General features: G+C 31.2%; 1 protein-coding gene across 1 annotated transcript in view; it reads left to right on the forward strand.

Annotated features, from left to right (window-relative positions):
* The window catches only part of LOC109824394 (ATPase GET3-like), a 35,062-nt gene continuing 24,522 nt past the window's right edge, over positions 997-11,536 (forward strand). Inside the window, exon 1 of the mRNA XM_020390985.1 lies at positions 997-1,122. The gene's annotated coding sequence lies outside the window, so the exon portion shown is untranslated. The remainder of the gene's footprint in view (positions 1,123-11,536) is intronic.

Here is an 11,536-nt window from a genome sequence, read left to right on the forward strand (position 1 = left end):
TAGATCCAAGCAAACCAACTAAACCTACACCACACTGTATCTTATTTCTTGTTGAAATGTAATCAACATATTGCAAAGATGTATTCTCACATACAAGAAAAAATGATTTAGATGTTGTAGGCAGCCGTGTATAGTACTTGGAGCTTTAGAAGATGTAGTGCTACCTTCTTCCATTGGTTCACAATTGTGCTACTGAATATTGTATTTCAATACGAAAGTGATCTTTCTCAACTCGTCCCTCTTTGCATATGCAAGCACAGAGATAAGTATGTGAAAAGTGGAGGCTTTTTATTTGCTTTTATATGGTTTGGTTTACACATGAAGTGACCTGTGGTTATGGATGATATGGTATAATCTTAGTTAGCTTTGCATATCAACTATCAGATTTAGTTTAGAGTTACTATCATATATAAGTACTAGAATTAAGCCTGCGCGTTTTCGCGGGTATTATTTACCGAGGTATAGCTGTGGCCTACTTTATAATATGGTTTTTATATATAACTATTTATAAAAACTTTGGCAGTAATTTTTGTTACTATTATTTACAGAGTGAATTTTCGAACTAATTAACAAAATAATACACTAACTAGCAAGTTTTATCAATTTTCTATAATAGAGCCATAAAAGATTTATATTTGTGAAATGTCTTGTAAAGGTTAAATTCATCATTCTCAAGAACAAAAAAAGTACACTGTTTTCAAGGTTAAAAAATGTTACTTCATTTTGAACAATGGATAAAGATCCAAAAAATTCACTGCAGCATACAGAGCATGTTTAAGATTAAAAAATTATACTGTAGCACGAACAGTAATTTTGAGGCTTTGCATCTATGTTAGAATTAGTAGATATCAATAGTATTTCGACTGATTTGATCTTTTAACCATACATGCTTGTGCTTTCTGCAACCCTCCTTTTATACAAATGATAAGGTATTGCAGTTCCACTAGATTTCTAGTTTACTATCTACCTTTTTTAATTCTATTTTGGTTGTTTTCAGGAGGTGGATCCTAAGGTAGAAAAAGATGACCTGACAAACGATGAAGGTGTTGATACATTTCTTTCGGAGCTCACAAATGCAATTCCTGGAGTGGATGAGGCTATGAGCTTCGCTGAAATGTTAAAGTATGTCTTCCTTTAAGGCACACTATCTAATTTATTGTCTTTATATCTTGCTTTAGAGCAACCAAAAGTTTTAACCCTTATAAGAGCAGATTTATGAGTATCTAATTGATTCTGATTTGGTCTAGTCTTGATATGTTGTAGTCTGTAAATTTTACTTCTTAGGTATCATCCTTGTGAATTTGAAAATGCTTGTGGAATGCACCATAATTTTACTTTCTTGTTTTGAGGTTTTCCTTATTTTTCAACATGACATTGATTTGAGAATGATCAAATTGAGAGAATGGAGGAGGTATTCTGATACGAGTCGCCGTGTGAGCACTTTTGATCACGGAATTATCAAAGGTGGGTTGAGAAGAAAATAACAAGAACATAAGAACAATTCAGTGGTGACGAAGGAAATTATGTTCTCTAGATTATGAGAATAAAATAGTTTACAATCTCTCACAATCTCAATAGAATTGAAGAATAATCTCTCTCATATCTCAAATACAATCTAATCTCTCTTGATTGCTTTCTCCTTTTTTTTAAAACCCTAAAACAATTCCTTATATAGGTGTAACAACGTGGATGACAAAGTGGTAAATAAACAAGCCCAAACCCCATAAGAATTCGTACAAACAGAAACCCAAACGAACCAGGAAACCGTCGATGAGTCGACTCATAACATGCATGAGTCGATTCATGTCAAGTGAGTCGACTCAAGATGAGGTGAGTCGACTCGTCAGAAATTTTTGACAAAACGGCTGGGTTTCGTGAGTCGACTCATGACAGACATAAGTCGACTCAACCTGATGAGTCGACTCATGTACATGTATGAGTCAACTCACGGGCTGAAAACTGGATGCTTCGATTCTTCGATTCGCCGTCTCGTTTCACGCTTCAACCTGCGTTCCACTATATTGTTTTACACCTCTATTCTCAAGTTATCATGAGAATCATCTATCCTTAAGCTTCCATGAGGATCGCTAAGTTTCGAAGAGAAGATACACCCGTATCATGACTCCCCCTTTAGGAACTTGAAGTCCCGTTCAAATTAGAACTTCAGCTGAGGAAACTCGCGAGCTCCTCCTTTCCTGTTGAACCACTTAGCCTTGCTAGGTACCTGACCTTGACGTCCAATGAGAAACGACTCCTTCGTCCCCCGCCTCGTCATGGTCGTCTTCTGCTCTAAAATATAATCTTCCTTCAGCGGCTCCTCTCTATCAAACCATAAGTCTTCAACATGTGGCAAGATCACCTCCTGAAACTTGCTCAAGGTAGTCAAGCACACCCTACTCAGCTGCTCCTCATAAGGCCTAATGACTAACAATACAAACCTCTTGCTCGCATTCACTAGCCTCTTCGCCTGAGTCACTGTCACCAAACTCGTCTCCCGTGGAAGAGATGCCGAACGAAAGATGAATTGCTCGCCATCTTTGGTGAGCGTATACTTCTGGGCTCGCCTATCCTAGACCGTAAACCTATCCTATAAATAAGGATTGCCTAGTATTACTTAGCAAACATCCAACGGAACGACGTCGCATGTGACCTCTTCAATATATGACTCGTGGAGTGCAAATCTGAAAGTGCATTGGTTAACCATACTCAATCCCGCCTCCTTCTGAATCCACCTTAAAGGATATGATTTCGGATGTTTAACCGTCTTCAATCCCAGTTTCTGAATCAATGCCTCAGATATCAAATTTTTCTGGCTCCCTAGATCCACTATGGCATCAACCAAGCTGGTCTTAACCTACAATTTCAAAACAAAGAGCTGCTCCCTCGGGTATTCGTCCTCAGTCGTGGTCTGCTTCTCCGTCATAAGGTTGAGACTGTTATTGGGTTCTGTCATCCTGGTAACTTTCTTCGGACCCTGAGCTACTACATATGCCTTCTTCTTCTTCTTTTTTGACTTCAGATGAGGATACTTTTCCCAGCAACGATCAACTACGTGTCCTGTCTATTTGTAGTGATTACATGTCAATCCTGCGTTCCCCGAATCATCATTCTTCTTCTCTTCCTTAGGCTGAGAGCCACTAGACTTGCCTCCCGTCTGTTTGGAGTATCTCTTCGTTTCATTGCCCTTCTTTTGCCTGCCCTTAATGGCAATGACTTTCACACTCGCTTCTGCCACGGACTCGACTGTGAACAACTTCATCTTCTTTCGGATATATTCATTCAAACCCGCCATATACTTCATAAAGATGGAATATTTCTCCGTCGCGATGTTGAGAACCATCGCCGGCTACTGAAACTCCGTTATATATTATTAAACGGTCTGGTTAAACCTTTGGTGTAATCCGTACCACTTATACCGACGCTCCTCAAGAAACCCTACTAGGTAGAACTGTTTTCTCAGTAGCTCATTGAATTTGTTCCACGACATCGTCTTTCGTTCCTGCTTGCAATAAGATTTCTATCATGTCAATGCATGCCCCGAAAGCTTCAAAGTCACGAATACAAGCTTCTCCTTGGATGAATATCCGTAGAGGGTAAAATACGTCTCCATCCGCTCGATCCAATCATCAAGCCTCTCGACGTTGACACTCCCATCATAAACAGGAATCTTTACCTTGAAGTCTATCTTTAAATTCTGGTAAGAACCCTTACCCCTTTGATACGAAACAGTTTTGACAATCTCGGTCTCCTTACCAGAATCAGATTTCTCGTCTTCTCCATCGGACTCCATAAGTTTCTTCTTACCTTTCGAAGAAGATTCCTCCTTTTTGTCTTTTTCTTGAAAGATATTGACGAGGTGTGTGAGAGTCAAACTCATTGTTTCCATCTGTTTCTCCAATGCATCTAGCCTCGCTGAACTATCTCCTTCAGTCATCTTATTCTTTCTTAATTTTTGGACTCCTTCCAATAAAATAAGGATCTCGTCTAGCTTCTTGTATTGTGATCGAGTCAGGACCATACATATGATGCCCCATTCATAGGATCTGATCATTCTGATACCAACTTGATACGAGTCACCGTGCGAGCATATTTGATCGCTGAATTATCAAAGGTGGGTTGAGAAGAAAATAACAAGAACACAAGAACAATTCAGTGGTGGCGAAGGAAAATACCTTCTTTAGATTATGAGAATAAAATATTTTACAATATCTCACAATCTCACTAGAATTGAAGAATAACCTCTCTCAATTCTCAAATACAATCTAATCTCTCTTGATTGCTTTCTCATTTTTTTAAAACCCTAAAACAATCCCTTATATAGGTGTAACAACGTGGATGACAAAGTGATAAATAATCAAGCCCAAACCCCACAGGAATTCGTGCAAACAGAAACCCAAACGAATCAGGAAACCGTCGATGAGTCGACTCATAACATGCATGAGTCGACTCATGCCAAGTGAGTCGACTCATGATAAGGCGAGTCGACTCGTCAGAAATTTTTAACAAAACGGCTGGGTTTCGTGAGTCGACTCATGACAGGCATGAGTCGACTCAACCTAATGCGTCGACTCATTAGGTGTTTGAGTCGACTCACGGGCTGAAAACTGGATGCTTCGAATTTTCAATTCGTCGTCTCGTTTTACACTTCAACCTGCGTTCCACTGTGTTGTTTTACACCTCTATTCTCAAGTTACTATAAGAATCATCTATCCTCAAGCTCCCATGAGGATCGCTAAGTTCCGAAGAGAAGATACACCCGTATCATATTCTGACATGCAACGGAAAAGTGCCAGAAAAACTTCTGAATGAACAGTACCAGGTGAATAGTGACAAAGCAAATAGTACCGAACAGCCTTGAACATTAACCACATATGAACAATTACTTCCCTTTCTTATTTAATAAAAAAAACAAACAAAGATAAAGGAACATGGTAATTGGGGTTAGATCAGTATCACATGCAACAATTTACTCAAAAAGATGGCTTCGCACATAGCAACTCACATGTTTTTTCTCAACCTCACATTTTCATTAATCATTCTCTATAGCCTCACAAGAATCACCTTCACTCAGTCTATAGAGTTTGAAATCCTTATCTAAACAAAATAAAAACCAACTCTATGTCCCAGGATACCTCGACACCTTGCTAGAGGTCATGTACCCATGTCGGGTGTGTTTGGGACTTGGGTACGCACCCAAATGACATGACACATTTGGCACATGTGTGCCTCATGTGAGCTGCCTTTGAAATAAAGAAGGGGCTTAGTTTTGGAATTGGGTTCATTGTTTTTGACTTGTTAACCCAAACCCAAAACTTAAGTTATCTTATTCATCACCGCGTTTCCTCTTTTTCCAATCTGAGGCGTCTCTGAACCCATCAAGCTTGAAGTAGCACCTCAACTCAACCACCGCAAAATTCACCTTGACGGAGCATTGTCGGTGTTCGGACGCCACTGAAGATCTTCGACGAACTTAAAGTGGCCGATCAAAGACAATTTCAAGCAAGTATTGTTGAGTTTTTTACTCTTTTAAGGGGGTTATTGGTTGGGGCAAGTTGGCCAAGTGGGCTAATTATTCCAAGAGAACAATTTTATCCCTTTAGTTTATTTTGAGTGAGGTAAAATGGGACAAGTTGGATAATGAGACAATTTGAAGCTTTGATTTGACAATTAATGGGAGATAATTGATGATGTGGCAATATTAAAATATAATATTTATTTATCAATTAAGTCTAAATTAATTTAACCAATTAGTTTAGTATATTATTTAGTATGTTATTATAATATAATACATTATTTTGCTTCATACTAAAATATAATATGTTATATTGTAATTACCAATTAATTATAACTATAGATGGGATAAAAAAGCCAATTAGTTTAGTATATAATATAATATGTTATATTATATTTTTATCAATTAAGTCTAAATTAATTTAACCAAATAGTTTAGTATATTATTTAGTATGTTATTATAATATAATTATTTTACTTCATTCTAAAATATAATATGTTATATTATAATTACTAATTAATTATAACTATGTTTAATGCTATTAATTAGTACAGTATATTATATTATAGTTATATGATATATTATATAATAATTGATATAATATACGAACAATATATTTAATATAATATTTCAATAATATAATATTTAGTTTAGTATAAATATAAATATTATAAAATTTTGTTTTATTCAACATAATATTGTCTAAAATAATATATTATTATAATTATTAATTAATATATCATACTATATTAATTCTATATATAATATTATACTTTAATATATAGTATACTTTCTATTTTTATTACAGTAATAAAATATTATTTAATATTATAACTACCACAATATTGAAAATATATTTAAGAAGTATTGTTGAGTTTTTAACTCTTTTAGGGGGGTTATTGGTTAAGACAAGTTGGGGCTAAGTGAGATAATTATTCTTAGGGAACAATTTTATTCCTTTGGGTTATTTTGAGCAGGGTAAAGTGGGAAAATTTGGGATAATGAGATAATTTGAAACTTTGATTTAACAATTCATGTGGGATAATTTATAATGTGACAACTTATTTAAATATAATATTTATTTATCAATTAAGTCTAAATTAATTTAACCAATTAGTTTAGTATATTATTTAGTAAGTTATTATAATATAATACATTATTTTGCTTCATACTAAAATATAATATGTTATATTATAAACTAATTAATTATAACTATGTTTAATGCTATTAATTAGTATAATATATTATTATATTATATTATATAATAATAGTATGACATATTATATTATAATTGATATAATATATGAATAATATGATAATGAGACAATTTAAAGTTTTAATTTGACAATTCATGTGAGATGGATTTTCTAAATATTCATCTACATTTCTTTTTCTTTCTTCTTTTTTATCAGGTAGTGTACTTTCTGATGCCTTATTCATATAGTGTAGAGGTAAATTACTTTCGCTTATTAGATCTTCGGATATTTTCTCTTTTTCTTTTATTAAGGGGTTTTCATATTCTTTAGGTAATTGAAAACTAGGTCTTCTTGAACTAGATGCTTCAGAGATATTATTGTATTTTCTAAAGCTTTTCCCTTTATAAGGAGCTAAAAGTATTTCATTTCCTTCTATATTCATTACTTGGGTTATTTCCTTTTTATTTTCTCTTTTTATTCTTATATTTGGATTCCATGCCTTTTGACTTAGTATTTCTAATTTAGGTAGGCTTAAAGGATTTCTAGGAATGGATTTGTAATTTATTAACACTAGATTAGGGTCTGAGCTATGTTGAATAGAAAATTTTCATCCCTTTTATATGGAACTTGTAGAGTTTTAGAAAGCATCATTATATGTCTCCATTGTATAGATAAAACATCAGTATCTGGTAGAAGCTCTATTTCTTTCATTTTTACATATAACATTAAGGACTGTAATATATTTTTTTCATGTCAAGTAATATTATAATTTGGTTGTATTCTAAAAGCCATAAATCCTGGGTATAGGTTTTCTCTAATCATTGCTATTGTCGAATGAGATGGACTTGATACAATCCTATTGTCAGATAATACTACTACTACTATAGGCATATTATTTTCTAGTCTAAAATTTCTTTTAATTAGTATTTGAATTGCTCCAAAATGTAAGTAGTTTTTATCTTTACATTTTTTCTCTAAGGTGTTTAATATGCTGTTCTGATAGTAAATGTATTAATCCTTCTACTTCTTTATAACCTAGAGCCTTTTTATGTCCTTCAGTTATTTCAAATATATATTTGTTATTTGGCAACATTCTTCTAACTAATTTTTCGACTCCTTTGATCCCATATAAATCTTCTAGTTTATAGCTTCTATAGTTTTTTTTTTTGTATTTCTTCTAACTGTTGAGGAATAATAGACCAACTTGTACTTAGAGCTTCATCTAAATTGTTATCTACTATTTCTTCGAATATGTTGTTTTCGTTGAATGTCTGTTAGTTCATAAAAAATGGGTTTAATTCGTCTTTGTCAGAAATTTCTGAACTTGATTCAGTGAATTCATCTGTAACATAGGTAGTTATGTCGGAATTATCAGATATACTTGATAATTCAAATTCTAAGTCATTTATATGTATACTTTCACTTATTTCAGATCCCAATAAAACCTCATATTCACTTAGCTCATCTAATATTACATTAGCCCTTTTATTACTATAACATTCATTTGCAAAGTGTCCCTTTTGTTCACATTTAAAATATGTACATTCCTTTTTATCTTTTCTTGTAGTTACGTATTTTCTTTTGGAAGAAATCCTTTTTGGTTTATGATATTTGTATCTATTCACTCCTTCCTTAGTGAGGGAACCAGCTATGCGAGCCACTGTTCATACAGATATCGAAGCTTGAAGCTTGTGAACAAAATTATAACAATAGTTTTCTACAGTAATTTTTTTAATAGTCGAAAAGGATGATTGTTAGAGTTCAAAGAGAAAGGGGATTTATGAGAAAAGAACTTAGATCTCAAAATATTAGAGGACTTTAGAGAAAATTTTGTTATTCACAACTCTGTCTCTCTTCATAAAACTTTCCTTTATATATAGAGGTTACAGATGCTTCTGGACTTTAATTATTACAGACTAAAATATAATATGTTATATTATAAGTTCTAATTAATTATAACTATGTTTAATGTTATTAATTAGTATATTATATTTTAATTGATATAATATACGAACAATATATGTAATATAATATTTCAATAATATAATATTTAATTTAATATAAATATAAATATTATAATATTTTATTTATACAATATAATATTGTTTAAAATAATATATTATTATAATTACTAATTAATATATTATATTATATTAATTTTATATAATATCATACTTTAATATATAGTAAACTTTCTATTTTTATTACAACAATAAAATATTATCTAATATTATAACTACCATAATATTGACAATATATTTAAGAAGTATTGTTGAGTTTTTTACTCCTTTCGGTGGGTTATTGGTTGGGACAATTTTGGGCCAAGTGGGATAATTATTCCAATGAAATAATTTTATCCCTTTGGATATTTTGAGTGAGGTAAAGTGGGACAAGTTGGGATAATGGAGACAATTTAAACATTTGACTTGACAATTCATGTGGATAATTGATGATGTGGTAACTTATTAAAATATAATATTTATTTATTAATTAAATCTAAATTAATTTAACCAATTAGTTTACTATATTATTTAGCATGTTATTATAATATAATACATTATTTTGTTTCATACTAAAATATAATATGTTATATTATAATTACTAATTAATTATAACTATGTTTAATGCTAGTAATTGGTATATTCTATTATATTATAATAATATGATATATTATATAATAATTGATATAATATACGCACAATATGATAATGAGACAATTTGAAGCTTCGATCCAATTCATGTGAGATAGATTTTTCTAAATATTCCTCTACATTTCTCTTTCTTTCTTCTTCTTCATCAAATAGCGTACTTTCTGATGCCTTATTCATATAGTGTAGAGGTGAATTACTTTCGCTTATTAGATCTTCAGATATTATATCTTTTTCTTTCATAAGGGTTTTTCATATTCTTCAGGTAATTGAAGACTAAGTCTTCTTGAACTAGATGCTTCGGAGATATTATTGTATTCTCTATAGCTTTTCCATTTATAAGGAGCTAAAACTATTTAATTTGGGACAAATTGGGGTCAAGTGAGATAATTATATCCCTTTGGGATATTTTGAGTGGGGTAAAGTAGGACAAGTTGGGATAATGAGACAATTTAAAGATTTGATTTGACAATTCATATGGGATAATTGATGATGTGGTAACTTATTAAAATATAATATTTGTTTTTCAATTAAATAAATTAATTTAACCAATTAGTTTAGTATATTATTTAGTACGTTATTATAATATGATACATTATTTTGCTTCATACTAAATATATAACATGTTATATTGTAATTACTAATTAATTATAAATATGTTTAACGCTATTAATTTGTATATTATATTATATTATATTATAATAATATGATATATTATATAATAATTGATATAATATACGAATAATATGATAATGAGACAATTTAAAGTTTTGATTTGACAATTCATGTGGGATAATTGATAATGTGGCAATTTATTAAAATATAATAGTTATTTATCAATTAAGTCTAAATTAATTTAACCAGCTAGCTTAGTATATTATTTAGTATGTTATTATATTATGATACATTATTTTGCTTCATACTAAATATATAATATGTTATATTATAATTACTAATTAAATATAACTATGTTTAATGCTATTAATTAGTATATTATATTATATTATAATAATATAATCTATGTTATTATAATATGATACATTATTTTGCTTCATACTAAAGTATAATATGTTATATTATAATTACTAATTAATTATAACTATGTTTAATGTATTAATTAGTATAGTATATTATATTATAATAATATTATTAATTTTGTTAAAATGATATATAATAATGTTATATTAGATAATATTAGATAATATTTTATTATCTTACGTTATAGTAGAATTTTCTATTATAGTATAATTAAGATATATTATATATTATAATATAATTACAATATATTAGATATTTAATAAATTAATGCTTCAAAATTATATTGCTTTTTTTAAGAAGTTAATAATGGGGTAATATTTGGAGGTTAGGACAAAAAGTTTGTATAGAAGTGAGATAATTTTGAGAAAAGTTAAGTGTAATTATCCCAATCTCATTGCCCTAATGAATAACATCTTAAAGTGAATCCTAATCTAGGGTTGGGGGTGGGCCATGAAGTTAAGAATGATGTAATTTTTGAAGGTTGGTACAAAAAGTTTGTATAGCAGTGAAAGAATTTTGGAAAAAGTTATGGTAATTATCCCAATGAATAACATCTTAAAGTGAAATCATAATCTAGGGTTGGGCACAGACCGAGTTAACCCGCGGGCTGACCCGGCCCAGCCTGTAGCGGGCTGGGCCCGACCCGGACTGTGATATATACCGATCACGGGCCGGACTGGGTCTAGCTCCAGACCCGGGACTAGAGAAATAGACCCAGCCCATCTTAACCCGACCCACTATTGACCCGACCTGGCCTAGATTAACCTGACCTGGAATTTTAATTTTTAGTTTTTAGTTAATATTTTTTTCTTTTTTTCTCTTGTATTTATAATTTAAATTTAAATTTAAATGAAAGGAAAGTTATTAACTTCCCGTGGACGTATATCTTTGTTTTTGCGATGTTTTTCCATATGATATTTATATTTTTACAATGTGTGCGTATATGTATCATTTTAAATAAATAGTAAAATAAAAATAATCTAAATATAATTTAATAGATACTAATATAAAGTGAATATAGTTTAGAAATTAAAAATTAAAAATTAAAAAAATAAAAAAACCTATGGGCCGACCCACAACCCGTGGGTCGGACCCGACCTGGTCCGTCCCTAGACAGGTCGTGGGCCAGGTCGGGTCGGGTG

This window comes from Asparagus officinalis, chromosome 1 (genome assembly GCF_001876935.1).
Source record: "Asparagus officinalis chromosome 1, Aspof.V1, whole genome shotgun sequence".
NCBI lineage: Eukaryota > Viridiplantae > Streptophyta > Magnoliopsida > Asparagales > Asparagaceae > Asparagus > Asparagus officinalis.